We start from the raw sequence: 16,257 nt of genomic DNA, 5'->3' as shown, positions 1-16,257 counted from the left end.
ACCCAACCCCCTTCTGCCTCACTACCACCTCTGCAGTTCTACTATCATGTGAGTGCAGCATTCACGCAAATGCTTGCAGCTTTTCTCTGTCCTGCCTTTCTTTAATGCAGTCAGGTTTATCATGTGATAGCTCATCTTTTATTAATACATTACCAGATATGTATATAAATATAAATATGTTTTTGCACTATCATACTTGTAATTTATTGCATTTGGCTCAGAAAAGCATCATCCAATTCCCCTCCTTTTTTTGAAAACAACCCCACTATTTACTGTGAAGCAATTCATACTGAATTGTTACGGAGATCAGAAAAAAAAAACACTCACAGTCTACAGTATTTGTAGTCTATCCAAGATCTGCAAGAAGGTGGGGAGGAACCAGGAAGGAGGCAGAGAGATGTGAGAGAAGCCATGGCTTGTCAGATATGAGAAGACAGTGTGTGGGCGTGCTGGGGGTTAGAAGCTCGAGAATCGCACGGGCCTGTTAACTTGCCTTTTTCCCATCTCTTCATTTGCACAACTCTGGAGTACTGCTCTCATACAAAACTCTTCTCCAATCCAAATGGACCTCAAAGAGCAGGTGCTTTTCAAAAAGCCTAATTAAACATGCCCCTAATTTCCTCCCCACCCCATAAAACTCATTATTGCAGAAGATAAAAAGCCACCCTCAGTCCACCTTTGAGACAAAAGACACACGGCCATCCACTTGGTTTTGAAATTTAACAATAGCAGTTCATCCCTTTATACACAATCACCTCAAAGCCGCCATCATCACACTGAACTGAACTGAGCGTGTTATTTATCTCCGAGTGCCAACTGGCTCCTGCTCAAAACAGTTATTATCAAAGAAATCAAAGAGACATACATCTGTGAATAAAGTGCAGGCTACTTTATTTAGGAGGTGGACTGACCCGGGAGAGTTTCAGATTCATTAGTGGCACTGCTGTAATGTCTGTGAAAAAGAAACAATGAGCCAGGACTCAAATAAGATGCTATGTTTTATTCATGAGCCTTCATTTGGATAAGACTTTCATCCACATTATATAATCAAGGCTCTTGCTTGTCGTGTGTATTACATATTAGCCAGTGGACGTGAAATGTGATGTAAGAAGGCTTTTAATATGATGTCTATATTTAATGTAATGCTATGAGGATTTTACTGTAGACTAATGAAAGCTTGGGCTTGCTAAAGGATGAAGCCGGTAAACTAAGTTTGTGAGAAAATGTCCTCAAGAGCTGGCAGTTCTCTGTGGGCTGGTGCGTCACGCAGAATCACAAACTACAATATTTCACATCGTGGAGAAGGATCCTCCCCCCCTCCCCTTCTTTCTTGTTGCACAATGTCTTTCTCCCTCTTTTTCTCTTACTCATCTATCTCACACATATCTCTCTCTCTCTCTCTCTCTCTCTCTCTCTCTCTCTCTCTCGTTCCTTATCTCTTACTAGTCTCACACACACACACACACACACACACACACACACACACACACACACATTATTTGTCTCACACTCTTTCTGGATGTATCCATTTCAAGCATTGTTGCTCTGTTTTCACTGTGAGGTGAGAGGGGACACATTTAAAGGCTTAATCCTAATGATTTAAACTCCCAATTAAAGTGCTTCAGACTCACAATATCCAGTGCACATGCTTCACACACGCACCACAATAGCTCCCCGCAGACTTTCAGTACATATTAGAAGGCATATTTACATAGCTGAGCAAAATGAAAGCTCAAATAGACAGGCCATTTTTGCCAAATTAGGCCACAAGTTACAATGCCCAGGACAGCTCAATGAGGAGGAGCAAAGACTCCACATTCACATGCATGCTGCTTATCCACATTGTTTTACGTTTTAATGAAGGTTTAATATCATAGAATCTATGACTAATACATACTGTATAAACCGCCTTTGTGAGACTGGTGTTCTTTCTTTCTTGCTATCTGGCATTTTTTTTTGTTAAGCTGTCACCAAGAACAGACGTGAAACGGAAACAGAAGCTCTGTTGTGTTTGGAGGGAAAAGGGGGAAAAAAGAATAGACTGTATCTATTGCTAGGTTTGAATAACCAGGAATGTTTTTATAGAATAACCCCTTCTTTTGCCTTGTGTAAAGGGAAGCTGGTGATGGAGAGATTTTATTGCAGTGCGTAGCTAAGACTGAGCGGGAGGGGGAGGTCAGGGCCACTATGGGAAGTTAGTTGCTATGCAACGAGGTGGCTCTGTTAGGAAAGCACTACCGTTTTCACTGTACGGAAATGAAAACACACACACACGCATGCACACACACACACAGACACTGCTCAAATAGAGACAGCATTAATAATTTCACAGAATTTCAAACACTTCCCAGTGAAAATGCACAGCCTGCATGAATGACACCTACATCCCACCTGAAGTGATCTTCAGAAAACGCAGAAGAGACTATCTTTTTTTTAAAGCCTTCATTCTTTGAAAATTAATCCATTACCCATATTCATAATTAGCCTGTTTTGCCTTCATGTCAAGGTACTATATTTACAGAACACCCACTTAAATTGTTCATCCAATTTATGGATGGACCCACATCCATAAATTGCTCATACACCACATACTCACATATGCAGGTGCTATAAATGCACCCATGTGTGTAAATATGTGCAGATATATGTGCTAATAAATGTACTAAGCATTGCAGCATGAAGATCATTGTTAAATGATAAATGTCTACCAGACTACAATGCTTTTAGGAAACCAGGCCTAGTTCTATTAACAAGATTACTTTGTGTAATCCAAGGTCATGAGGCAGCTAAAAGCATGAAGGCTGTCAGTTCCTGAGAGATTGGTCATGTATTTCCCAGCATTCCCACCCCCTTTCTCTCTCTCTCTCTCACACACACACACATGCCAGAAACTGCATGAACACAGTGCAGCCCTCAGCACACTTTCTCACTGAGGAAGGACCCACACCTGTGAAGGAAATGCCATGAGTCATGCAGTACAATTCCACCCAAAATTCTCCAGCATGAACACCCCCAGACTAATCCGCCACTCGTCTGCCTCCGTCATCTATTCTGCTCATCTGTTTCTCTGTTTGAGAAGCACATCCAGATCTACCAAGCTTCTGACCTGTGTGGCTGGCTGCCTGAAGCAGAGATCTTATGCAACTCTAATACTCTAGATCTCTGAAAGAAACTTCACAATCCTGCATGTATGGTGTGCTGGCTTTTTTTTTTCCAAGCCTGGATTGTAGCGAAGCTTATCCTCAACTAAACAAGCTTCTCATTACAAAAGCAGGAGGCATTTTACGATACAGTTCATGCAGAAGCACACCTTCACCAGTGATTACACACCATTCAATGAATGAATTTTAATTAGGAGCTCTGGTTGAGTGGATGTAAGGATGGATAGATGGATGGAAAGTCAATGTACTGATAGATGGATGGATTAATGCACAGATAAAAGAACTCACTGAACCCAAAGCATTGGATTACCTGTGTTTTTTGTATGTTTGTTTGTTTGTTTTTTCTTTTTCATTTTATGATTATTAGCAATAGAGCATCATGAGTTTTTGGTCAAATTTCAGTTACTAAACATCTTTTTTGCAGTCTTTTTTATGCCTATTCCAATATAAGAACATGACAGTTGTTTTGCGCTCCAGCCGCAGAGTCCCTTCTATTGGATTTGTTCATATTTTTCAGTAGGCTACATTAGATATTTACTCGTTTGTTACTGTTTTATGTACTACAGTACCTCTGCAAGCCTGTGAAACACTGCAGTCTATGTGCCACAGTAAAAGAATATATTCAGCAGAATAGGATCTTTGTCTCACCAAATTGTGAATTATGTCCTAGTTTCTACAAGCTGAAAATCAGATAATGCATGAAGAAATGTTCTCAACGATTCATATTTTTAGAAACTAAGCAGTCACAACATAAAACTGTTTTTAAAGATTTAAAGTTTCAAAATGATGGTAAAGATTAAAAAAGATTACAACAAACTATTAAAGATTCGTAGACAACGCTTCTGTAATAAAAGTCTAGTCTGATGTATTGATAATAAGTGCTGCTTATCACTTATTTATGAGTTTTATTTGTAAATATTAACATCTGCACACTCAACAGCCACTTTATTAGGAACACCCATAGACATGTTGTTTTATGCAGTTCTCTAATCAGCCGATCCCTTGACAGCAGCACAATGCCTCAAATCATGCAGATACAAATCAAGAGCTTCAGTTAATGTTCACTTCAAACATCAGAATGGGAAAATTTGTGATCTCAGAGTGTGACTTTCACTGTGGCATGGGTGTTGGTGCCAGATGGACTGGTTTGAGTATTTCAGACACTGCTGGTCTCCTGGGGTTTTCACACACAACAGTCTCTAGAGTTTACACAGAATGGTGCGAAAAACAAAAAACACTGAGTAAGCGACAGTTCTGTGGGTGGAAACGTCTTGTTGATAAGAGAGGTCAGAGGAAAATGGCCAGATTGGTTCGAGCTGCCAGGAAGGATATAGTAACTCGTAGCAACTCTTTACAGCCGTGGTGAGCAGAAAAACATCTCAGCATGCAATAGCAGAACACCACATTGGGTTCCACTCCTGCAGCCAAGAACAGGAATCTTAGAATCAATAAGCATTGTCTACAAATCTTTAATAGTTTGCTGTAATCTTTTTTAATCTTTACCATCATTTTGAAACTTTAAATCTTTAAAAACAGTTTTATGTTGTGACTGCTTTTTATGTTGTGACCCAAATTTATACCTAAATTTGTACTTAGGGTCATATTTTTCAGCCACAATGATAATATTGTAGCTGTGTATCTGATTCAGGAAACTACAGTAAATCCTACTGGGTTTCACCAAGCACCTGCTGTATAACCACAATCTGGGTGGACAAAGAAAACATACTGATATTTACCTTTGTTTAGTGTATGACTTTGTTGTTGACATATTGACTTAAATGAACCTGAAATTCATGTTTCAGTGTGCAAACAACTGAAAGGAAAAACATTAGCATCTACCTCATTTAACACAACTCATCAGCTATTTACCAAGGCCTTCATGGGCAGAATGCAAAGTGTTAAAATATTGAAAACACATCTCTGTGGGATTACAGTACTTGATCTTGATGTTCCTGATCTACAACCCCAAATCAGAAAAAGTTGGGACAATATCTAAAGTTAATTTGATTTGTATTTTATTGCAAACAGTATGAACCCAAGATAGTTCATGTTTTGTTGGTCAACTTCATTTCATTTGTTAAGATACATCCACTCCTGCATTTCAGGCCTGCAACACATTCCAAAAAAAACCAAATTGGGATGGGGCAATTTAGGGTGAGTAATGAGGTAAAACAATTAAATAATGATGTGATTTGAAACAGGTGATGTCAACAGGTGATTGTAATCATGATTTGGAACAAAATCAGTGTCCAGGAAAGGCCTAGTCTTTGAGGAGCAAAAATTAGCTGAGGATCTCCAGTTTGTCCACAAATGTGTGAGAAAATGATTGAAATGTTTAAAAACAATGTTCCTCAAAGAAGATAGGAAGGGATTTGGATATTTCACCCTCCATGGAGTACAATATCATTAAACTATTCAAAGTATATCAAGGAATTTCAGTGTGTAAAGGGCAAGGGCACAAGCCTAAGCTGAAGACCCGTGATCTCCAATCACTCAGACAGCACTGCATCAAGAACTGTCATTCATCAGTAGCTGATATAACAACATAGGCTCTGATTATTTTTGGCAAACCTTTGTCAAGCACTACAATACAGAGTTTCATCCACAAATACCAGTTAAAACTTTACTGCGCAGAAAGGAAGCTTTCTGTTAACTGTGTCCAGAAGCACCATTGACATCTCTGGGTTCAGAAGCATTTTGTATAGACAATCACACAGTGGAGACGTGTACTGAGGTCAGATGAATCAGTATTCCAGGTCTTTTTTGGAAGAGATGGATGCCGTGTGCTCTGGACCAAAGACAAAAAGGACCATCCAGACGGTTACCAGCAACAAATCCAAAAGCCAGGGTGTGTTATAGTATGGGGTTGTGTCAGTGCCCTTAGCAAAGGTAACGTACATGTCTGTGATGGCAGCATTAATGCAGAAAATTACATTGAGATTTTGGAGCAACATATGCTGCCTTCAAGACAACATTTTCCAAGGATATATCAACATGACCTCACCACTTCAAAGTATCAGAACAGCGTCTTCTTCCATTTCCCAGTATCCCAGCTTCAAAGTTAATGGGTCATTTTCAGCACAGGCATCACTGCTCCTGAAATATAGAGTTTATTGCCTATGGGATCCTGCATACTATTGATATTAGATACTTCTAAGAACTGAATTGTTTATAAGATATTTTATATGTGGTAAAATTTATGCACAGTTGAACTGTATTTACACTGAACCAACTGCCTCTTGGCTTGACGTACATAGCCATCTTTCATGTTTAAAAAAAATCTACAAAAATGTTTTCCTGTCCTTCAACTGATAAGATGATAAAACTACATCTGCAGCAAATTCAGGACATGCAGTGACTTTCTCTTTTGCCCAAAGGGAAATTTGACTCAGGTGATGCATCAATGCACATCCTGGAGTTTAGCCTGTCCTTTGCTACTGGTTGCACTGAAAATTATTCAGCACACCACTTCACCAACAACAAAGGTTTTACAAGCCATGTTTTAATCATTTTCCAAAATTGACTTATGACATTGTGTAGTGTGTCAAGCAAAATGATGAAAGTGTGTATGAAACTTAGAGGTTCCATCCATCCGTAACCACTTATCTTGAGCAAGTTTGCGGGCAAGCTGGAGCCTATCCCAGCTGACTATGGGTGAGAGGTGGGGTGCACCCTGGACAAGTCGCCAGGTCATCGCAGGGCTGACACATAGAGACAAACAACCATTCACACTCACATTCACGCCTACTGTCAATTTAGAGCCACCAATTAACCTAACCTGCATGTCTTTGGACTGTGGGGGAAAACGGAGCACTCGGAGGAAACCCACGCAGACACAGGGAGAACATGCAAACTCCTCCACAGGCGTCCGTTGGCCACTGGGCTCAAACCCATAACCTTCTTCCTGTGAGGCGACAGTGCTAACCATTACACCACCCCTAATTTAGAGGTTGTCAGATTTTATTTTAAATGCAGATCAGTATATTGAGGTCATGACTGCTCACTTACAGCTGGAGAAGAACCATCCATCCATTATCTATACCACTTATCCATCAGGGTCACAACGGAAGCTGGAATCAATCCAAGCTGCCTTCAGGGGAGAGGCGGGGTACACCCTGGGCAGGTCACCAATCAGGGCTAACACAGAGACAAACAACCATTCACACCCAGGGCAATTTAGAGTAGCCAGTTGACCTGATCCACCTGTCTATGGGAGGAAACCAGAGAACCAGAATGAAATCCACACAGGCACAGGGAGAACATGAAAAATCCACACAGAAAGGCCCCAGTCTGCCACAAGGCTTAAACCTGAAACCTCCTTGCTGTGAGGTGACAGTACTAACCACTGCACCACCACGCTGTGCTGTTAGAGAAGCTCATTAAATTTAATTGAGCTTAAGTTCACCACATTTATCTTACCTCTTTATTTTCCTCTGTCCTTGCCTTTTCAAAAAATAGATAAAATAAAAACCATCTTGCTTTCATAATAGAGACAATAGGTTTTAAAATAATAAAGAATTATTTGAACCCATTACGTAAGCACTCTAACAAAAACCACAGCTCATAATGAGTTTCTGACATTCTATCAGAGGAGTGACACTGATATTTACTTTGTACATTCTCTGTTTCGGATGCTGAAGTTAGCCAGCACAATGCAATTGGAAAGTTAATGGATTAATGGAATTTTGACTTCATTTCCTGAGAGATCAGCCATGGCAGGAAATGTCATTGCTAATGAAACTAAATGTTGTCTGAGACTGCAGCATGTCCTCAGCTTGCTCCATTACTCCCACAGATTTAGTGGTTAGCAAACCTGCAAATTGCCCCAAAATGAATGTGGCTTAGCTACAGCCCATAATACTCGTCCCTTCAGGATGGCATCAACACATATCTACATCTCAGTTGTCTGTTATGAGGAAATGACTTGACACTATTTCACCAATATCTCATGTATAATCATTGGATCTTTAAAAAATATTTATTATTCATTATTTATTGAAGACATAATTGCAACAACCATTAAGAAGAGAGTCACTTATCCTCCATACGTAATTAAGAAGTGGTCAGAATGGAATATCCTATTTGCTATAATATAATGTGTTCAAATCCACTGTGACCCACTCGTCTGCACCTGACACAGGCCATTATGCTATCATGTAGCTGCACTTCAGCTAATGGAGAAGCAATATAACTATAAGCTTTCATAATAAACTGTACTTTTAAACCTAATTGGAGGAGATGGGAGGAGGCATAAATCGATAGTGGTACATACAGAGCATTCAGACACAGGGCCTCAAAGCTTTTGCATCTCAAGGACAAATAGGCATTCCACCTTGAGAATACCGGGAAGGAATTTTATATATTCAGAGCAAAGGCAAGAATGTAATAATTTATTAATAATAAATATTGGAGCACACAGACCTACCCCCTTCATGCAAACCAATGGACTGTGTTTTGAGCAAGGGCTCAGTGGGCTGATCCAAATTCCATGGCCAAGAGAATTACTTAGGACATCACTGAGGAGCTGGGAAAAGATGGATGAAGGATGCTGACTACAGTCAACTTTGTTGGGCCTATGATTTTAATATTCAGGCACTTTTATGACCCCCGAGATTGACAAGTTTGGCTTTTAGCATTGCATTGACTTTTAACAAAGTAGAGTACTGTATATGGTCTCTAGCTGCCCAAACTGCTTGGCATTGAATTCGACAGATTTGATATGGTGTTCTTGTTTGGTCATGGTAGACTGGATGCTGTCTAATCTAGACATTTAGAACATCAAAGGGCTTGAATCAGCTTCAAGGATGGCTTTATGTCCTTCAAGTAGGCAGCTAATTACCACCATTGTTATGCTTGGAGCAGGCCTGTTTTCCTTTGGCTTTGGACATTGAGTATTTATCTCGATCATGGTTGGTGAGAAAGATTTTGTCTTTTGTAACTTAAAAAAATGAAGTTTGATACAGTAAAATGATAAAGTTAGCTTGTACGGTATATACCATACACACCATACCAGAAGTGCCAAGGGGCTGGTTAGTAGGCTGCCAATGTGAAGTGCTTGAGAAAACAAGAAGGGGTGACTGGGATCCCAGTGGTACCTCTGCAATGCATTAAAAAATTCATAAACAAAAAGAATATGAGACAAGTCATGCAGAATCCAATTCAATAAAACATTTAGCAACAATCCAGTCTAATCATGTAGCTGAATAGTTGAGGTTTAAGAGTCTGTCTCAAGAGCCAAACACTGACTTTCTGGCAGTCCCAGAATATGAACTCATAGACCCAGTGCTTAAAGCAGAAAAAGGCAAAGTTCATGACCAAAAACAATGTTTAGATCAAGTAACTATAATGGCTAAACAAAGGCCCTAATGGCTATGCAAGGCCTGAGCTCAGGTTACTGTTTGTGTGGCATTTCAAATGCTCTACCTGTGTCCACACCCAGTGTTCTCTGGATAAACTCCAGATCCACTGTGTCCCTAATCAGAATGAAGAGGTTAGTGAAGATGAATAAATGAAAAGAAGTTGCTTCCTGATGTCTGATTTTTAACTCAATATACACCTATAAGCCAGAAAAATAAGTTATCATGAGTATAAGACTAAAGAGCAAGCTAGATTCAGAAGGGATTCAATATGGGTTACACAATATTGAGTCCCTAATTGCTGTGTCAGTTCACTTTGTTCAAGTGCATTAGTGTGCAACAGTAACAATAATGACTCTGACATCTTTTGTGAGGCTGATTGCCTCTTCACAACACTGAGAACGATGCAGATGCTCCGCTACACCCAAGTTGCTTGGAGAGCGCGTTAACAACTAAGCTTTTTCTTAACACTAAGAAGAAAAATGCTTGCCTTGAAGCAGTTATACTGTATGTGACTGTGTTTGATATGCTACGTTATGTATACTGCTCATATTTTATGACCTGTACTAACCACATAGAATTTGTGGAATGTCAGGAGTGATTTGTGACATAAGGTTGCCAGCAAGAGTGAAGGAGAAAGTGTACAAGACAGTCATAAGAGCAGAGACGTTGTATGGTTTGGAGACAGTGACACTGACAAAAAGACAGGAGGCTGAACTGGAGGTAGCGGAGTTGAAGAAGTTGAGATTCTCACTGGGGGTGACAAAGCTGGACAAGATTAGAAACGAGTATATTAGAGGGACAGGACATGTAGGATGGCTTGGAGACAAAGTGAGAGAGGCGAGATTGAGATGGTTTCAAGAATCAAAGATTTTTTTATTGTCAATTCACTATATATCCAGGACGTATAGGAGAATCGAAATGTCGTTTCTCTCTCACCTTACTTGTAAAAAAGATAAATATTACACAAAAAAAATTAAGAAAAACAATATATATAAATATTTATAAATATAGATAATATTGATAAAAAATACACTAAAAACAATGTACAAAATAGCAGTAGTGTAAATACAGTATAATATCGAACGGAGAGGCGGCACGGTGGTGTAGTGGTTAGCGCTGTCGCCTCACAGCAAGAAGGTCCGGGTTCGAGCCCCGTGGCCAGCGAGGGCCTTTCTGTGTGGAGTTTGCATGTTTTCCCCGTGTCCGCGTGGGTTTCCTCCGGGTGCTCCGGTTTCCCCCACAGTCCAAAGACATGCAGGTTAGGTTAACTGGTAACTCTAAATTGACCGTAGGTGTGAATGTGAGTGTGAATGTTTGTCTGTGTCTATGTGTCAGCCCTGTGATGACCTGGCGACTTGTCCAGGGTGTACCCCGCCTTTCGCCCGTAGTCAGCTGGGATAGGCTCCAGCTTGCCTGCGACCCTGTAGAACAGGATAAAGCGGCTAGAGATAATGAGATAAGATGAGATCTAACGGAGAAGGTGCTTAGAAGAGCAGCTTATGAGGTTTATATGAATAGTAGTGCAAATGAGCAATAGCAGCAGATACAGCAGTAATGCAAATGTTTGTGGTGTGATGTGCAAACGGATGAGATAGAGTTTCTTGTGTGAATGAATGTGTTATAGACCAGGGGTAGGGGGTAGGTAGTGAACGGAGTTCAGCATCCTGACAGCCTGGTGGATGAAGCTGTTCAGCAGTCTTGTGGAGCGGGCCCGGAGGCTCTGGTACCTTTTCCCTGAGGGCAGGAGGTTGAAGAGTGAGTGTGAAGGGTGGGAGGTGTCACCAGCGATGCTGATGGCTCTGCGGGTGAGACGGGAGTAATAGATGTCCCTAAGGGAGGGCTGAGGGGTACCAATGATCTTGCTGGCCGTGTTCACTATGCATTGCAGAGTCTTCCGGCAGGAGGCACTGCAGCCTCTGTACCATGCAGTGATGCAGCCAGTGAGGACACTCCCAATGGTGCCCCTGTAGAATGAGCACATGATGGGGGGTGGGACTCGTGCACTCCTCAGTTTGCGGAGGAAGTAGAGGCGAGTTTGAGCCTTCTTGGCCAGCGATGCGGTGTTGTTGGACCAGGAGAGGTCCTCAGAGATGTGCACCCCTAGGAATTTGGTGCTGCTCACCCTCTCCACTGCAGCACCATCGATGGTCAGAGGGGGATGCTGTGAGTGGCCTCTCCTGAAGTCAACTACAATCTCTTTGGTCTTCTCCACGTTCAGGAAGAGATTGTTGTCTTTACTCCACTGGACCAGTTGGCTCACCTCATTCCTGTAGTTGGCTTCATCGTTGTTAGTGATGAGGCCCACCACAGTCGTGTCATCCGCAAACTTGATGATGTGGTTGGTGCTGTAGATTGGTATACAGTCATGGATCAGCAGGGTGAAGAGCAGCGGGCTGAGCACACACCCTTGTGGGGCCCCTGTGCTCAGCATGATGGTCCTAGAGGTGTTACTGCTGACCCAAACGTTCTGTGGCCTCCCTGTAAGAAAGTCCAACACCCAGTTACAAAGAGAGGCATTGAGTCCCAAATGTCCGAGTTTTTGTATTAGCTTCTGGGGAATGATTGTGTCGAATGTCAAACTGTAATCCAAGAACAGCATTCGTACATACTGTAGGTGTTCTTTGAGTCCAAGTGAGTGAGGGCTGGGTGGAGAGCAGCGGAGATAGCATCCTCTATAGACCTGTTTGGACACATACAGAGGAGAGATCCAGGGTATATTGGAAAAAGAATACTGGAGATGGAGTTGCCAGGTCAAAGGAAAAGAGGAAGACCAAAGATGAGATTTATGGATGTGGTGAAGGAGGATATGAGGACAGTTGGTGCAACAGAAAAAGATATGGAGGACAGGAGGAGACGGAAAGACAATATTCGCTGTGGCGACCCCTAATGGGAACAGTCAAAAGAAGAAGAAGAAGACTAACCACATAGAATTTCACCTCCTGTTTGTAAATAAATAATGTTATCTTACAGTAACTGTGAAAATACTTCGTACAAAAACGAAGCTGTTCTGTAGGACACTGAATCCACAAGTGAATTAAATGGCCGGATACTCACATGATTGTGTAGCATACTTAGCTTTGGACAAAGTACTGAGAAATTACACTTAAGTGAAAGTATACAGTTGTGGTCAGAATTTGACATACACTCATCATGGACATGGATGTCATGGCAATATTGGGCTTTCAATGATTTCTTTGAACTGCTCCTTTTCTGTGTCAGAATGATTGTACAGCATATATCTTGAATAGAAAAAAAGGCAAGAAGTTGGTTCAATTTATTTTCAATTTTCTGAAATCAACACAGGGTCAAAAATATACATACAGAACATCTAAAATTTGGTCACCTTGACCATATGCTTTTGAGAGCCATCAACAAACTTCTGGCCAAATTCTGGTTGGATATTTGACCACTCTTCATGACCAGAATTGGTAGAGTTCAATTAAATTTATTGGTTTACTGGCAGAGACCCAACTTTTAAGCTCAGTCCACATATTTGCGATAGGGTTGAGGTCAGGACTTTGGGAAGGCCATTCCAAAAGCTTAATACTGGCCTTCTTTATCCATCCCACAACCAGCTTTGATGTGTTTGGGGTCATTGTCATGTTGGAACACCTAACTGTGTCCAAGTTTCAACCATCTAGCTGATGGTTTACGGTTATGCTGAAGAATTCTGAGGTTGTCCTCCTTCTTCATTATTCCATCCACTTTGTTTAACCATGCTTAACAGATGTTTAACAGCTGATACAGTGTTCTTGGGGTTAAATGCCTCATGCTTACTCCTCCAAACATACAGTGTCTTGCAAAAATATTCATCCCCCTTGGTGTTTGTCCTGTTTTGTCACATTACAAGCTGGAATTAAAAGGGATTTTTTGGGGGGGGTGGGGGTGGGGTTTAGCACCATTTGATTTACACAGCATGCCTACCACTTTAAAGGTGAAAATTGTTGTTTTATTGTGACACAAACAGTAATTATGATGAAAAAAAACAGAAATCTGGAGTGTGCATAGGTATTCACCGCCTTTCATATGAAACCCCTAAATAAGAGCTGATCCAACCAATTCACTTTATAAGTCACATAATTAGTTGATTAAGCTCCACCTGTGTGCACTCAAAGTGTCACATGATCTGTCACATGATGTCATATAAATCAACCTGTTCTGGAAGGACCCTGACTCTGCAACACTACTAAGCAAGTAACATGAAAACCAAGGAGCCTCCAAACAGGTCAGAGACAAAGTTGTGAAGAAGTATAGATCAGGGTTGGGTTATAAAAATAGCCCAAACTTTGAATATCCCAGGGAGCACCATTAAATCCATTATAGCAAAATGGAAAGAATATGGCACCACTACAAACGTGACAAGAGAAGGCTGCCCACCAAAACTCACAGACCGGGCAAGGAGGGCATTAATCAAGGATGCAACAAAGACACCAAAGATAACATTGAAGGAGCTGCAAAGATCCACAGCAGAGATGGAAGTATCTGTCTATAGGACCATTTTAAGCTGTACACACCACAGAGCAGGGCTTTATGAAAGAGTGGACAGAAAAAAGCCATTGCTTAAAGAAAAAAAAAGAAAACACAATTGGAGTTTGCTCAACAGATTGTGGAAGACTACCCAAACACATGAAAGAAGATTCTCTGGTCAAATGATGCTAAAATGTAACTTTTTGGCCATAATGGGAAACACTATGTGTGGCGCAAACCCAACACTCTGAGAACACCATTCCTAGAGTGAAGCATGGTGGTGACAGCATCATACTGTGGGGATGCTTTTCATCTGCAGGGACAGGAAAGCTGTTCAGGATTGAAGGAAAGATGGATGACACTAAATACAGGGCAATTCTGGAGGAAAACCTGTTTGAGTTGGCCAGAGGTTTGAGACTGGGACAAAGGTTCACATTCCAGCAGGACAATGACCCTAAACATACTGCTAAAGCTACACTGGAGTGGTTTAAAGGGAAACATTTAAATGTCTTGGAATGGCCTAGTCAAAGCCCAAACCTCAATCCAATTGAGATTCTGTGGCATAACTTGAAGATTGCTGTACACCAACGCAACCCATCTAACTTGAAGGAGTTGGAGCAGTTTTGCCTTGAGGAATGGGCAAAAATCCAGGCGGCTAGATGTGCTAAGTTAATAGAGACATACCCCAAGAGACTTGTACAACCCTGATTCCAAAAAAGTTGGGACAAAGTACAAATTGTAAATAAAAATGGAATGCAATAATTTACAAATCTCAAAAACTGATATTGTATTCACAATAGAACATAGACAACATATCAAATGTCGAAAGTGAGACATTTTGAAATTTCATGCAAAATATTGGCTCGTTTGAAATTTAATGACAGCAACACATCTCAAAAAAGTTGGGACAGGGGCAATAAGAGGCTGGAAAAGTTAAAGGTACAAAAAAGGAACAGCTGGAGGACCAAATTGCAACTCATTAGGTCAATTGGCAATAGGTCATTAACATGACTGGGTATAAAAAGAGCATCTTGGCCCATGTTTACATTAGACCGTATCAGCGGATCATCAGATTAATGTTTTTAAAACGATTAGTGTGCACACAGCAACACCAATACACGATTTGTGTGCACACAGCAATACCAATACACGGATACGCTCGGCTCCGCAGGCATCCTGCGCTCCAAATCACTCCACCCTGAACAGCAAGTGCCCTCTGGAGGGTGCACACTCCGGCCTTGCACAGCTCACAGAGCACGCGAGTGAAGTGAACAAGCTGTGATTCGGGACTGAGCCGCTGTGTGTGTGTGATCCCAGCGCATATCACTTACCACTTGCAAGTGGAAGGATGGCAAGCCTAAAGACAATCATAACTACACAATGGGCAGTATTTGCATCAGTATTTGCAGTATTTTCATACTTTTATACTCTTTAATGAAAGGTGATACAAGGCGGAAGTCCGCGCCGTTTTTCAGCAGTCGCGTCACATGACCAACGCCAGCGAATCAGGAAGGTGGATGTCACAGTGACGTTGTCCAATGAGACGCCAGCTAGAGCTCAGCACAGCGTATCCGCGTATTCTGAATGTTTACACAGCACCAGAGCTGACACGAGCTGGATTGAATACGTGGACGCTGGCGGATTCCCGTTTCCCGGCGTTTCCAGGCGGTTTAATGTAAACAGACAGTGCATCCGCAAAGAAAACGAGACAGATACGGTCTAATGTAAACGTAGCCTTAGAGTGGCAGCGGCTCTCAGAAGTAAAGATGGGAAGAGGATCACCAATCCCCCATTCTGCACCGACAAATAGTGGAGCAATATCAGGAGTTTGACAGTGTAAAATTGCAAAGAGTTTGGACATCTCATCATCTACAGTGCATAATATCATCAAAAGATTCAGAGAATCTGGAAGAATCTCTGTGCGTAAGGGTCAAGGCCGGAAAACCATACTGGGTGCCCGTGATCTTCGGGCCCTTAGATGGCACTGCATCACATACAGGCATGCTTCTGTATTGGAAATCACAAAATGGGCTGAGGAATATTTCCAGAGAACATTATCTGTGAACACAATTCACCGTGCCATCCGCCGTTGCCAGCTAAAACTCTATAGTTCAAAGAAGAAGCCGTATCTAAACATGATCCAGAAGCGCAGACGTCTTCTCTGGGCCAAGGCTCATTTAAAATGGACTGTGGCAAAGTGGAAAACTGTTCTGTGGTCAGACGAATCAAAATTTGAAGTTCTTTATGGACATCAGGGATGCCGTGTCATT

The sequence above is a fragment of the Neoarius graeffei genome, chromosome 16 (genome assembly GCF_027579695.1).
Source record: "Neoarius graeffei isolate fNeoGra1 chromosome 16, fNeoGra1.pri, whole genome shotgun sequence".
Lineage (NCBI taxonomy): Eukaryota > Metazoa > Chordata > Actinopteri > Siluriformes > Ariidae > Neoarius > Neoarius graeffei.
Note: the sequence above shows the minus strand (reverse complement) of the source record.